Source organism: Gymnoscopelus microlampas (assembly GCF_963454915.1).
Source record: "Gymnoscopelus microlampas genome assembly, chromosome: 12".
Classification (NCBI taxonomy): Eukaryota; Metazoa; Chordata; class Actinopteri; order Myctophiformes; family Myctophidae; genus Gymnoscopelus; species Gymnoscopelus microlampas.
Genome location: NC_139949.1, coordinates 24,909,197 through 24,925,391, shown reverse-complemented (window position 1 = coordinate 24,925,391; position 16,195 = coordinate 24,909,197).

Here is a 16,195-nt window from a genome sequence, read left to right as displayed (position 1 = left end):
TGTGTGTGTGTGTGTGTGTGTGTGTGTGTGTGAATGGGTTTGGAAGTGTGTGTGCGTGCGTGCGTGCGTGCGTGCGTGCGTGCGTGCGTGCGTGAGTGAGAGTGAGAGTGATTGATTGAGTGCCTACCTATCACTGGGTAAGTCTCTCAGTTTGCATGTTATGTTCTAGAGAGAAAGCACGCACATGCCTTTATATAAGATAAACTAGCATGTCTAGGCCCTACTTACTGGAGGTTTTCAGGGGCCCAATCATTTCTCTGTTTTGACCTGCTTCCTGCTACCAAAATGAATGTCATTGTTGTGCCACTTTCTTGGATCAAGGGAGCAGAGTCCAAAAGGACACCTTTATTACTGGTGGATGAAAGGGACATTTTATTGGATGGTGAGTATATAATTGGTCACTCGATGGACCGATTGATGGATTGTGTCATTGTTAGCTCATCTCCTCCATGACAGTGTTTGATTAGCTTTCCTTCAGGGACCAAAAGTCAATTCAGCCGGCTTTGCCAGCTGTCCAGTGTTTGGCATTCAGTCTGTCTGTGGTCAGTGGGGTCCTGACCTGGCCGAAGGGACAGTAAAATCTGTTTTGACAAAGTCTATACAATGGCTGTCTGAGAAAGGTCAAGGACAGGGAAAAATCAGGGCCCCGTAACATTTAAATATTGTGGCTGTCACCTGTCAGTGAGTTGTCAGACACTGCTGTCAGAGCGGCAGAGGAAATATGAGCCAAATGCTTACATTTTTTTGGGGGGAATATTTTGTTAAATGGTTTTGATGTGTGTCCGTGAGATTGCGCAGTTGTTTAGATCCTGAACTCTAGAACCACGATGATGAAACGTTATGTAAAATATCCAGTCTGTACTGCCAGAACAAAGAAACAGATATGAGGGTATATGGGTGGTGGTGCACAGTAAAATCCTTAGCGTTTAACCAAATTGGTCCATTTTGGTTACTTTTGTTAGTTACAAATGAACACTGAGGATTTTACTGTGTGGGGTCTGGGTTGGCCAGTATCCTTCCAAGAAATACTAAACCACTGATGATGGACAAGGAAGACATTATTGTCTCCGCCAGGCCAAAAGGCATAGCGAGAGAGTATGTTTTGCACCCTGTCCGTCCGTCCGTCCGTCCATCCTGATTGGCTAAGATTGGCTAAGATTGGCTTCCAAAGTTTGCAGGAGAGCTCCGTTTTGAACAAAATGCCTCAAAACATGAACACAGCGTGTGATTTCCGTGAAATTTTGCACGCACATTCCCACTAGGCCAAGGTGGCGGTATAACAGGCCAAAGAAAAACCTTTGCCCTGCAATTTTCACATCTGCCTTTTATAGAGCCACAATTTATTTTATATTACTCCTGCAGTTTGTATCGAAATTTCACACAAATCAGTACACATGATCTCTATAGTCATGTGATCAAGACAGATCTGTTTGATTTGTCATATTCCATCCTGATTGGCTAAGATCTAAAGTTTGCAGGAGTGGCTTGTTTTGAACAAAATGCCTTAAATCATGAACGTAACGTCCGATCGCTGTGAAACTTTGCAAGCACATTTGCAATACGTTGAGGAACAAATGTCACCCTTTTAAATTTGCCCTATTATAGCGCCACCAGGAGGCCAATTTTTGCTAAACATGTTTTTTTTATATTACTCCCACAAATTATGTCCAACCATCATGCAAATCGGTACACATTATCTCTATAGTCAAGTGATCAAGTCGAATCCGTCCGATTTTTCATATTCCATCCTGATTGGCGAATTCCAAACATTGCTGGCCCACAACAACCTACCTGACCTGGCGGAGACTTTTTCTAGTTGAGAATTTATTTCCTGAATCTCAATTAGAAATATCCAAGATGTTAGAAAGTACCCCCCCCCCTTTTTAAAGCACATTAAAGAATGATAAGGTCAAGTATTACTAATTTGACAGAATATTTTAGAATGCAAATTAGAACAAAATAGTGGGGATTTGTGTTAATCTATGAACCATCAAGAGGCAGCTATTATATTTTGTGAACATGTGCGGACATAACTTAAAATTAATGAGGTGTAGGTTTGTTTGTACATTTTCAGGACCTGGGCTGCACATGTCCAGTACTGGAGACATTTCTGACATGAAGCTATGTATCTCTTGTAATTGTGTAATATCTGTGATAATAAGCCAATGTTGTGTTATTATATTCTAGGGAATGACATTTGCCAGAGGGCTTTCATTATTACTTATGAATACCAAGTTCATTTTTCATCAGTTTCACTTTTCCTCTTGAATCTGTATTTTTGAAATGCCCTAATCCATTTCCTTCATCAAATCTCAGAGAAGATGAATATATTTTTTACAAACTGTCTATATTGATTTATAGTTACCCATAGAGATAGATTCAATTGTAGTTTTGTGCAACCAAGAGGTGATCAATTTGGTCCTTTAGTTAGGTGATGTATTTATTTTCACTGTGCTAGTATTAGAATGGGTCACATCTGTTCCCTTTGAGCCACAGCACAGATGACAGTGCCAGGAAATAATGCCCTCAAGTGATTTCACATAGGCACATCCCAATGCAATTGTATTGAACCACGTTCTTGAATTGTCAGATGACACAATGATTATGAAGCTAAACAACAGGATGTCAGGTATAATTTAATGATTTCTTTTCACCCATCAGATCATCAGAGCTGCAGTCTTTTTGCACGTTGTCCCTCATGTTTAAGGGTAACAATATTTTGATCGCTTAAAATTAAATAATATTGCTTTAGTTTGTTTTATGATGTGCCTCTGTAGGAGAGCCATACTGAGCGATCAGCACCAAATTTCTTGTGGATGCTGCCAGTAGGACAAGGAAGTTCACACATCGTCGCTGTTGGGTAGAAACCTTGTGTCCAAAATCGTTACTTTTCAGGAAATGGAAAAAAGAGCCTCTGTTCTAACGGATCCTGTATAGTTATTATTTAGTCACAAGCTCTTGTTTTCATTGGTTGAATATTTATAAAACCCACAACCACTTTCACTTTCACATAAAATGTTACAAAAATTGCAACAACAAAAAATGCAGATCTACAAGCGCACAACACATCACATCACTGGAATAGCCACCTTGTAGATTGGCTATTTTTGCAACTTTTGTGTGACACTGTAGTATGATGAAGTAGGGCATTCGTTTACAAAAAAAACATTTAGAACAAATGCCAGACAGCGATATGTTTTATAAATATGCAGTCATAATTATTCATGTCTTTGCAATAACATCTTGAAGACTTAATGTTTAGGTAGATGATCTTTACAGATTTATTTACATTTCAATGCATCTCTACTGAGGGTTACATCCAAGCTCAGGTCCAAATTTGAATAAACATGCTCCTGCTGCACAATTTCATGATAGACAAATAACATTAAAAGTTTTTAGCCGCATGCTGAAAAGCATAGCGGCTCTATATTCAGTCTGACTCTGACCCAACAGATTTCCGACATGTATTCATGTTTGCAACACTTTTTTTGCGTGATTGGCTGTCGTTTAAGCCAATGGGCGCCCTCGTCCTCCCAAGCTATGGGACTAGACACGCCTCTCTCAGTGGATTCGTCTGAGCGCTAGCCGAATTTGGCTAATAGTTAGCTTGTATGCTTGTATGATGTTACTAACTGTTTTTAGCCAAACGCGGTAATGTCCACTCTCCATTAGTTCTCGACGCAAGTTGCGTTATTAATCCCGTAATTTTCATGTATTGTACATCCCAAAATCAAATGTATTAACCATGTGAGAGAGAGTAAAAAAAAAAGCGATTCTGGGCGAGGTAAACAGAACACTCGCCCCAAAACACACTCACCCCCATTCATTTCGCGGACAGAGGCCGCCGGATTAGACCCGGGCGAGTGTGTTTGGGCACGAGCGTTCTTGTAATCCCTTGCCGCATATGTAGCCATGGTTCACATTCATGTTTCAGGGCTACTGCCTACCGCATGATGCATCCATATCAAGGGCCCTTTTAATACAAAAACCCACGGCAATTTCGGTCTACAGTACACCAGCCTTCAACAATAGTGTACATTCAGTGGTCAGGTTCGTTCAGAAATCAATTGAAGAACGCAGGAGCGAGTTTTCCATATATAGCAAGCCACGCGCGAGAACGTGCATACACGCAGTACACTACACATGTGTCGTTTTCAGATGGTTTTAATTTGAAGGTATAACAGGCTGTTCAATGTGTTTTTGTGAGTTACGATAACTGACCGGCGTGCTCTATGCCGTCGTGTTGTGTTAAGTTACACAAGTGGCAGAAACGGTGCTTTCTGATTTTCACAATACAATGTAATCCACCCGCGTTTAGTTCAGTATTATAAAAGTGTTCACCCAACGCGTGTAAACTTAAGCTAATAGGTTAACAACAGTCTCGAGTCGGTCTCAAACAGTCAGGGGGGGGGGGGGGGGGGAGACAAAGACTCGGTCGAGAGAGGCAGAGAAATGCAGACGATGCATCTCATTGCACAGAGGTGCGTGAGCAAGATAAGGATTTAACTTCATTTAAATCAGTACAGTGTAAGCACAGTGTAATTTAATGTCCGCTGCCGTCAGCGCCATCTTCATAATAGATAAATATATATTCAGAACAGAATAATAATATTAAAAATATTTAATAAAACAAAAAATCGAAAATCTTCTTTTCTTTTTTTTCGGGTTTTGGGCCTAACATGATGGCAATAGTCGGGTTCGGGCCGAGCCCCGGGCCGGCCCAGTCGGGCCCAGTTAGGGCCGAGCCTTCATTTTCAGGCCCTTTGAGAACTCTATAAATGATTAGTAGCCTTAAAGCTACTATTTGAATACTATTATTATTTTGCCTATACTGTGTGGCTCGCTGTGCATCACTCTGATTGCATCTTTCATTCATTCTGCAACGTGTTAATTGTCCATCACCTGACAACCATTAGCTGTCTTTTGTCATCTTCATTTCTTTATAGTTAAATGTTGTGTTGTTGACAAGATTGGGGCCAAAAAAGCCTGCCGCATGCGGCTTTATTATGACTTGTCATTCTTGTTTACCTACAAATTGGGAAAAAAGGACACTGAGACCCAGCTGGTCACCTCATTTGTCTCTAACACTCGTAGAACCATAGGCTAAATGGATATAACTAATATATTTATATGATGTATATTGGCTACTTACCTATACTGTATTGTCATGTAATATGGCACTGTTCTAGTAATATGATAATAACATGTGATTAATTGAATTGCTGATAAATTGACAGACTGATTGTACTTCACTTAACCCAGCAAGGCCATATGCCTATGTTCCCTCAGCCCTATGTTCCCTCAGTTTAAGGTTAGGCATGGGGTTAGGGGTTAGTGTTAGTTTTAAGGGAACATAGAGCTGAGGGAACCCAGCCCTGCATCATATGAAAAGTAGTTTTTAGTTTTTTTGAAAAGTGTGTTTCTCTGAAACAAGCTTCAAGAGAATTTCAGAGCCTTTTTCTTCTTGCATTGTGAGGGATTAGTATCGAAGGAAGGAATCGAATTCCCATCAGTGTAGTCCTGCGATGAGATTCATTACCGTGCAGGTGTGACCATGTGAGATGACCATTACAGAAGTGGTTCCCAAACTGGGGGTCCCCAGTTGATTAGCTTAACGTGCAACATTGTTTTCTCACCCAACAGTAAACAAACCAACATACAGTATACTGTAAGTGTATACAGGGTATCTGCACATTTCTAGAGGTACAATTAAATTACTTTTAAGACCTTTTTAATACCAAATTGGTCAAATTGTCAAATATTATGTAAGAAAGAGGCAAACATTGTGAAATTAGCTCCAAGCTCACAACGCCTCGTAGGGCGAGACGTTGTGAGCTTGTAGGTCGGCTATTTTCACAATATTTATCTGTGGAGTCTAAATGTAATGCCTCAACTCCTACAATTCAAAGTGCTTGTCAGGGTGGGGGGTCCCCAGTTCAAATATGATTATTTTGGGGAAAAATCAGGCCAGGCAGCTAGCTCTTCCACAATCTTCGAGTCTGTAACTTTGCCTCCTGAAAATCGCGATCGGAAGCATCATGTCATCTATTTGTCATTTCCATTCACTAAAATATACATTAAAATATGTTTATAATTTATTTCCATATCTGCTAAGGAGCCAGCTAGATATGCGTCAACTAATTTGATTTAGAGTATAGGACTTATTCACGCGACTGCAAAGATGAAATGTGTGTGTGTGTGTGTGTGTGTGTGTGTGTGTGTGTGTGTGTGTGTGTGTGTGTGTGTGTGTGTGTGTGTGTGTGTGTGTGTGTGTGTGTGTGTGTGTGTGTGTGTGTGTGTGTGTGTGTGGGTAGGGTCATCCACTGTAGTTTCTTCACACATCTGTTACACGGACTGTTACAACAGTCTGTCTGGAGAAACTATGAAAAAGGATATGACTTTGCTCTGTTGCTTTACACCCCTAAACTAATCACAGGGATTACTGGTTTCACTCATTTCAGGGGTGTTATCTTTAGTGCAAAATGTGAATTAGATACTGTAGACATTACATATAGGCTTATTACTTTTAAAGTAGTTTGTACTTTATTTCTCCTTTTACAAAGTGGTAAAAAAGGTATTCCTTTTATACATTTCTTTTGCACGCTGCCAGTAGGCCAAGGAACTCAGTTCCTGAATATTATATTATTAATGTGAGTTGTGAATTCATCATCTCAGAGACACCGTCCCTCCAGGCTATGGGATTCGTGTCCGCTATGTCAGCGATTATGTTTAATCAAATCACTTAGTTACACTAATATTGAACAGTGTTGCTCTCATTGGTGAAGTTCATAAAGATCCTTTCTACTAAACAATCGCTCACTCATCTTAGCCGAGGTAAAAAGATGATGCTTCTGGAATATCCCAAAAAAACATATCAGAGCTTTATTGATTACTGAGGGGAATCTGTCCTTTGGACGAACCCTCCGATACATCGGAATTGGAAATCGAGTAGGCCTAATGGACACATCTAGATTTCATCTATACTGTATCCTCATCAAGGTAAGACTGCTTCATGTGATGTGGTCAATATTTATAAGATATTTTTGGGGGCTTTTTTGCCTTTATTTGACAGGACAGTATGCTGACAGGAAATGGGGAGAGAGATGGGGGGGTGAGAGTGACACACAGCAAAGGTCGTTGGGATCGGGAGTCGAACTTGCGACACGCCGTCAAGCTAGATTACAAGCGTATGTGGTATGCGCCTGGACCGCTAGGCCAGCGGGGGCCCAAGAATAAGGCATTCTAATGACATGTACGCAAGCTTTGGTCCCATAAGTCATGCCTCTGAGCAGACATGAGAAAGAGCGGCAAAATTCACAGACAAAAATAGATTGATGAATTAGACAACATTTTTCGTATATACTGGAACGTTCAAAATATGGGCGTAAACAGCTTAGTGAATCGGGACCATCTCCCATGATCACATTAATATTCATATTTAATCAAAAATAATGTATCGCGCCCAATGTGAATGCTCCTCAATGTATAGTGAAGAGAATGTGTTCCAACTTATCTATCTATGTAATGTACACATGTACAACGCTATACCTACAGTTGTGAAGTGTAGAAGAAAAAAATAAAAGGTTGCTATTTTCATTTGGCAAAGCAGACGGGTAACAAGATTGCTTTTCCCACTCCCAAGGCTACCAATTCTTAAACAGCTGTTGTGCGAGTCCACATAAGTACACATAAGTACACCCTTTTGATACACACATTGGAAGAAAAAACAAACAAACAGGATTCAACAATAATGCCCAATGATCATTATCTAGGGGTAATAGGCCTGTGGCACTGCCTGTTTAATGAGCTTTGAGGGGAAAATGAGTGTGTGAGCAGCTGCTCCGTGACAAACACAAATTGGCCGAGTGCACATGAAAGCAACCTCAAACTGTCTGACGGAGTGACAGCACACTGCATGTGTCTCTTTCTCACACTCGCTCTGTCTGCTTCTCTCTCACTCTCGTTCTCTCTTGCTCTCTCTCTCTCCCTCTCGCTCCCTCTCTGTGTGTATGTACAGTCTGTGTCTGTAGGTGCTATGTGTGGAAGAGAGAGGCATGTACTGCTTGTTTCGATCTCTTGAAACTTCACCAATATGGACAAAACTATGAAAAAAGTTGCTTGCTTGAGGCCGTAGGGTGCATCCCATGTCTCTAAATCTTTGTTTCCCTCACTTTCCTTCTTTCCTTGTGTCTTAGTCTCTTCCACTGAAGATGCATGAGGTGATTTTTTTTTTTATAGAAGTAGGACGTGAATTCCTCTTGATTGAATACTTTACTAGTGAGAAATGTAAACAGCACGGTACAGTAAGACATTGAGGCTAAAAGGATAACACAAAAACGTCCTGGGGACTTGTGTCCATTGCGGTCCTATGTACGGTATTCAATTCATCAACATAGCATAAAACATTTACTCAAAATACATGTCATCAACAAATAAAAACACTATACAAAAGAGATGGTAAAATTACATTTACCTCCTACCTACATTTACCAATTTTTAAAGAAACCAGTGTTACTCATCCTTTAATGGATGGTGTCAGGGCATTCCGCATTTTGGTGACATTTGGTGGCTTTCTGAAGCAGAAATTGAGAATTCAAAATATGCTCCTCATTGATTGTATGGTAAAACAGCTCTCAAAGTCACTCTTTAATAAGGTTGATTCAGACAATATAGAACATCACCAAACCGTACTGTTGGTTTTTTAAATAAAAATGTTAAATAAAAAATAAACAGTACTGTGTTTGGTGATGTTCTAATCTATATTGTCTGAATCAACTTTGTTTGCGTTCGTTTAGTGCTAAAACAGAGACTTTGAGAGAGCTGTTTTAGCGTGCAATGTAAGTCAATGAGGAGCATATTTTGAATGATCAATTTCTAATCAATGGAGCAATTATTTTGTATTTCTTGTCCACCTTTGGAGTTACATCAAAGGTAACTACACAACCCAAACCTCTACCAAAGTGGTCTTGCCCTTTAAGCTATGTCCATTTCTGATGACAACAAAAAACATTACAAAAAGATACATTACAAAAACCAAGAACAGTTTTTAGCTATACCACAGTTTGATTTGCCCCACTACTTAACAGTTTCACATCGGCATCCCCTGCACGAGCACATACACAGAGACAGACAGACAGACAGACAGACAGACAAGAAGTGTGAAGTCTATCGGACGGACGGTCCTGGAGCTATGTGCAGCACATACTGACATATACTTGAGTTTGCCGCTTGTCTGTACCCCGCCATGGTTTTTCTGTTGGACTATCAGCATCCTTGCATGTGATGTCAGACCAGAGCTTGATATGAGAGAGAGAGAGAGAGAGAGAGAGAGAGAGAGAGAGAGAGAGAGAGAGAGAGAGAGAGAGAGAGAGAGAGAGAGAGAGAGAGAGAGAGAGAGAGAGAGAGAGAGAGAGAGAGAGAGAGAGAGAGAGAGAGAGAGACTATTATATTTCACCCAGACAATAACCTAGGCAATGTTGTGTATTGAATCTGAACAAGCTGATCATAGTGTTGCGAGGTGTCTTATATTTAGGTAGTGCCCATGTGCAACTATTGACGATATATTACGATATTATTTTACTTTTTCAAGAAATGTATTAGCTGTACCTGTGTTGCTAATCACAGTGTACTAAGCCTGCCTGCCATGGTTTTAGCCTTCTGTATTTGTAACATACAGTGCAACAAACTACAAAATTGACTTAGTGTTTGTTAGCCTTTAATTACAAAAGACAAAGTAAATGTCGAATTAGTTCTTCTACCGGCTGACTTGCCATTATGATGGCCATTCATTTTGAATTTCCTTGCATGTTCTTCCAAAAATCATCCCTTGCAGTCCCTTGCTAGCTCTTCCATTTTCTGATGCTGGAGCCCCTCAGATCCCTATATCCAGGCTATCCCAATCAGTATTTATCTCCTTAACTTCCTCCAGCTGGGTCCAGCAGTCCTTTCCCCCAGTGGAATGCTCTACCCTGGGTTAACCTCCCCCCTGCGACAGGGGGGCCCAGGTGCCATCCCTGAGCGAGACATGGGGGTAATTTGGCTCGTCTTGCCCCAACACACCCACTTCTTACACCAGGGGCAGATCCGGGACTTTGGACATTAAACACTGTCTCATTAGCTTCATGTGGACGAGGCAGGAGACCTAATGAAAGGCGGTGTAATGACCAAAAACATCTGATCTCCACCCGCTGGAAACAAAACATCCAGGTAGAGACTAGAGAGCCCAGGGTCAGGGCCAAAGTCATGTCACGCCTCTGTACCCCTGAAAGAGATGGAGCAGGGAGGGAGGGGGACAGAGGGTGAAGAAGTGAGGGAATCCAAGTTCAAGTGCTCACACTGTCAGGATTTAAGATGCACGAGGCGTTTAGATGTCGAGAATTGATGATCTTTGTTTCTGGATTTTCTGGAAAGTCTGTGTTTGATGAGCTGGTTTGTTAACTACACTTGCTTAACCATTTAAATAATTTCCTTTCTATTTTCTAATGTATTGTACATAAAAGATGAATATTGAAGTGTCATCTTTTGGGGAGGGTATTACGGTATACTGCAAGACAAAGTATGCAATATTCTTTTGGCTATACAAAACAAAAATCAAAACAAGCCCAAAACTCGACATATTATATATATTTTTTAAATGTGTCCTTTTATGGTAAAAGAATGTGAACAGACTTCTAAACGAGTCCTACGCAGCTTTAAGTTTTTAGGACCTCCAAAATGGTCACCAGCTGGGTACCATTACCCAATTACATCTAAATATCACAGACAGCTTTTTGAATTAGGGAGAATTCTCAGCTCATTACCATCTTATGAATTTAAAATTAGCAGACAATAATTGCTTGGTAATAATTTAGTTTACAGACACCACTAAAGGAAATGATAAAAACAAAAAATATTCTTTTGTTATGGAAGTATAAAAATGCAAAAATCACACAAATATTTATCTAAGTATTTAAATATGTATTCATGTGGTAGATAACGCATTTTTGCTTCTTCATGGCTTTGAAAGTAATTTGATTGAAAAGAACATAAGAAACCAAACCAGTGCGGCCAAATCCCACTTCCATATCTACAAAAGTCAAAGTCTAAAGTCAGAAAAAGACAAATAAAACAAAGTGCTTGGCAGAAACGAACACGCCCCTAATGGTCATCCTTCTTTAAAAGATGGTCTCTACTGAGGCAATGGAATGATCTCTGTCATGTATGAGGCATGGGAGGCTGGAGAAGAAGGGGTTTTATAAAGAATGAGAGGACCTCCTCAGTGTGGGTGGTTGGAGAGAGAACCCCCACAGGACCCCAGGTGTTCAGCAGCTGAGCCAGTGAGGCCTTCTGACCCAAGCCTGTCCACAGCTCAATACACCATTACCCTGGGCAGATGACCTGCTCTGACAGCTCACATTGTCCCTGCAAGGCAACATACTGTAGTTGGTTGACAAAGTCAAATATGACGGAAAAGTTGTCACAAAGGACCAATGGTTATCGATTACAAATGTCTTGTGGCTGTGATTCGTCATAGCACTAGAAAACAGTGCATCACACACAGTAAAATCACAGTGTTAATGTAGAGTGTACAAATAGAAGCACATGGTCCATTGGTTCCATTGGATTTGACTGTGCAGACTCAGCAGTGTTGATTTAGACACAAGAAATGCCATAGAGAATATAGCCTACAGTAATGACTAAAATGACCTGGTTCATGGCACAGATGCACTTGAATTAACAAAGATTAGTCAAACAAGCCATTTCTCCCAAACAGTCAGACCACATCTGAACCCCTTGCCGATTCCATTCAGTTGTATGTATCAAGTGCCAGAGATTGTCACATTACAAGGGATTCCATTCCATAAAATCAAACAAAAACAATGACATTGATTGGCCGAGTATTTACGAACACAATTGGCCGTGTGTGGGGGACGTGATCTTTGTCACTGCGTTGGCAACTCCTATGGGCTGGTACAGCTTCTGTCAGTAGGGGTTGTTGAATGGGAGGAGTAGGACGGAGGTCCTGGACGGAGGTCCTATGTCCTCCCAGTGGGGGCTCCTCAGTGGCAGGTGAGCCAGTAGGATACAATAGCAGTGGTACTGACAACACAGAAATGTGTGGGAACTGGAGGCTTAATTGGCATAATGACTAAATTGGGGAGAGAAGGGGGTAACAAATAATTGGCTATTCTAAAGTTAAAAAGGAAAAGTTCCTTCACTGTCCAAATATACATCACGCTTAAGCCCCCCTACGTGATTGAAATGAGGTGGATGAAAATGTGCCGATTATGACCTTCACCCCTCAGCCTTGAAGAGCCCCTCCTGCATAGTAATTTGCTGTCAGCATCCCTCAGCTGTATCGCATCGGGACAGCACCTGACGTGTAGAAATTGGATCGTTCACCATCTTCTCACTTTTTGCATCCTTGATTGATAACCGCAGTAATGACTGGAACCCCCATCCAGAGAATCAGCATCAATGTTCCAAACTGCAGTCCTTTATCTGCACTGTCTGACTGTTCAGATCCTCTCAATTCCAAGGAGAGAAACCGTTAACCTTTCAACCTTTGGGCATGTCATTATATTGTCAAATAAAAAGTTAAAAAGTCAAAAATAGCGGACATAGCAAATCTACAAGCTCACAACGCGTTGCGATGCAAGCGTGTAGATTTCCTATTTATGCTACAGTATGTGTTGTGCGACAAAGTATGCTATAGGGCATGAGACATCAGTTTTGCCATTTTTAACGTATCAGATGCATTGGGCTTTTGTGTGACTATTGATGACATGACATTTCACTGCAAGGTTAAAGGTCATTGACCAAATGTCAGCCTTCACAACAGTCAAGTCAGATGGTGAGCTGCTTTTCATGTGTTCCTTCCTATAGTGTAATGTGATTACACTAGTCTATACTGAAGTCTAACGGACAGAGATACTAACGTTTTTAACTCTAAATCATAGTTTAAAACTGTGCATTAGACCAGTGACTTGCTGTGTCGAGTCATCTTCAATTTTGACGAGGGTCACTTTACATCCAGGGACAGAAAAGTTCATGGGACATCTTACCACACCCTGTACTCTCCTGACAGAAGACTACAGGGTCTGACTACAGGAGAGCAGACCTCAAAGCCAAAGACATGAAAATGAAGACGACCTATTTATACATCAGTGTAATGAAGTAGACAATGTGCGCGAGTGTCAATTTATGTGAGTATACGATACGTGCATGCATATAAGTGCTTGTGTGTCTGTGTGTGTGTATGAGTGATGAGCAGCACGTGTGTTGGGGCTGTGTCCCCGCTGTGAGTCTAATTAAAAGGGGTTAGGAGCAGAGGGGCTTCTCTGGCACCCAGTGGAGTTCCTTTGTGTGCCCCCTCATCCTGCTCTATCCTCTGCCTTTGATTAACGTGGAACTCTAATGCCCCCTCAAATGCAGCCACACATGTGTCCTCTCCGTTACTCACTGTGGACAGAAAAGTGAAAGGAGAAGGAGCACCTTTCCCATTATGGTCAAGTTTTATAGGTGCTATCAGTTATTCTAGGATCATTAAAAGCTGGAATGGATTCTAGTTTTGGTACGAAGGTGAAGCTAAACTTTAAAATTGGATATTCTGATAGGAGGTTGCTCATTTACTCACTCGCACACTCCATCCATCTGTCTGTCTGTCTGTCCGTCTGTCTGTCTGTCCAACATGTTCTCTCAACATACATATATCAGAAACTACTGACTGGCCATGGAAATTGCTGTGCACCATCATAATGTGCACCATGATGAGAATGAACCTTACTGATTTAGGTAGGAGACCCCATGAATTTTCCTGTAGCGCCACCTTTAGGCACCCTTAGGCATGATCTTATCCCATCTGTTCACCTTTGTCAGCTTTGGCAAAATGTCAAGCTCCTCTTACAAAGGCATTTGTGACTGTTGTAATATACAAAAGGTTTGACCCATCCCAGGATCTATAGATAGTCTTATAACTATTCTTAACCACTCTTGAGCTGTGTAAACATGTAGAAAATGTGTTTGCTTATGTATTTTTTCTTTGTTATGTATCCGTATGCCCAGCATACAGTTTGTAACGCATTTGTCTCTTCCTGTTCTTACCTCTGTATCAGTCATGACTCACATCTTCTGGCCACACAATGTTAGACTGGGACCAGACGAATCTGCTAGTGCAAAAACATTTTTTCCTGTCTTGGGTGACCAATCAGGGCCCAGTATTCAAATATGGGAGACTGTAATTGGAAGTTGGTTGTAGGTCTAACCAATTGCGTCCAGACCCATTCTTTTGATCCCGCCCCTTGGAAAAAAAACGTCCTCATAGAAGCACCAGACTCATATCCACGCAGTGATATAGTCTGGCCACGCGAGGCTAACGCAATGTGGTTTGTGCAAATGTATAGTACTAGATTTTCAGGCCGCTATGCTATGTTTATTTATTTTATTTTGAAATTCACTGGAGGATAAGCCCCTTGAGATGCAGCATCTCGTTTTCGAGGGGTCCTCAAAAAAGATTTTGGGCTGATAAGAGCAATGGTCACCGAAGTATGGCCATTTGAAGTGTTAAACACTGCTGCCTAGCAGCGATGCACTTGCAGCACCCAGGTCCACTGTCATGTGCGAGCTTGTGTTCGGGAGGTAGGGGTCTACTACCACTTCCTGGTAAAACCGGTGAACAGATCCACTTCCGGGTTTCACCATTGAACTCCACACCCCTCAGAGAGTGTGTGGGTGAAGTTTCAAGGCAATCCGACCAACCCGGAAGTATGAAGGGAAAACCGGAAGTGGTCATTTTTTATGAAATTGAAAGTCTGTGGGACCACCCACCAAGTTTGTAGCTGTAGCATGCTGGGAAATGAAGTTATGGTTGTTTAAACCCCAGCCAGTAGGAAAGCAGAGGGGGCAGGGCTTCAACAATTACAGCCCATCCCTATTGGCCGTCTAAAAGTACCTACCAAGCTTGGGACGTTTAGCATACTGGGAACTGGAGTTATGGCTGTTTAAATTCCAGCCAATAGGAACACAGAGGGGCGGGGCTTAAGCAATTACACAGCATATCCCTATTGGCCGTCTGAGAGCACCTGCCAAGTTTATTTAGCATGCTGGGAACTGGAGTTATGGCTGCTCGCAGGTCCGCATGTTACGTTTGTGGCGTCAACCCACCGTCCACTGTCGACCGTCCACCCGCACCGTCGGTTGACCCTCTAGGCAATTTTGATATAGGATGTGCTTAAAGGGACATTTCGCTGATTTTGCATCAAACCCCTATTTTTATCTACAGTAGGTCTAGGGCCCATAAACATGATCCTGGTGTGTTTTTTGTGTTTTATCTGTATTTTTAGATTTGTATCCATATCCTCAGAGACTATGAGTCATTTGACGCAGCCGCAGCCTCAGCCTCCCCTCCCCACAAGGAAGGGCAGTGCCCCAAAGCATTATGGTCATTGTAGTAATGCAGCAGTCCAGTCAAACCCCAGTCAAACGCACAGACTTCTATATTGTTCTGGCCATAGGGTGCAAATTTCAAATTTTGCTACTGTTATCTACTACAAATATTATTAACATTGAGTGACTGTAAGTTCTTCCAGGGGTGAAATGCTCCTTTAATGAACATCAGAACATGCCGTGTGACACTACCTTGTTGTCATCTTTTGTTCTCTGGGCCAGTACTTGCTTGCAGAGGGTTAATTCAACTGAATGACCAGTCACCATCTTACTAGATGATTTTCAATATTATTGGTTACAGTGGGGCTTTAACATTGTACCATCCTGCTGCAGCACAGTTATATGAAACCTCACATCTCACATCCCAAACACCCTGAATGCATACAAAGTAGATCCTCTTGACAAAAACAGATTCCCACATTCCTTAAAGCATATGCCTCTGAAACACGTGAAACGGTACAGGCATGTGAGATGAAACAATACAGAGCCGCCAACAGGGTACCAGCTACAGTATCAATAACTTCCCCTGCACAATAAAAAGGGGTGAAAAAGAAAAGAAAATCAGGGAAATCTCAGGCTTATCCCAGTAGCCAGTAAGAATATAATCCCCTGCTGTAATTGCATTTGGGAGATGTTAGACTACTGTGTATCTGAGTGGATACCTTCCTGAAGACACTTTAACACCGGAGGAAGCCTCTCTACAAGGTTACACCATAGTCTTTCCATTCCACACTTAATCCCACTATCCACAACATGATTGGTAAGAATAAGA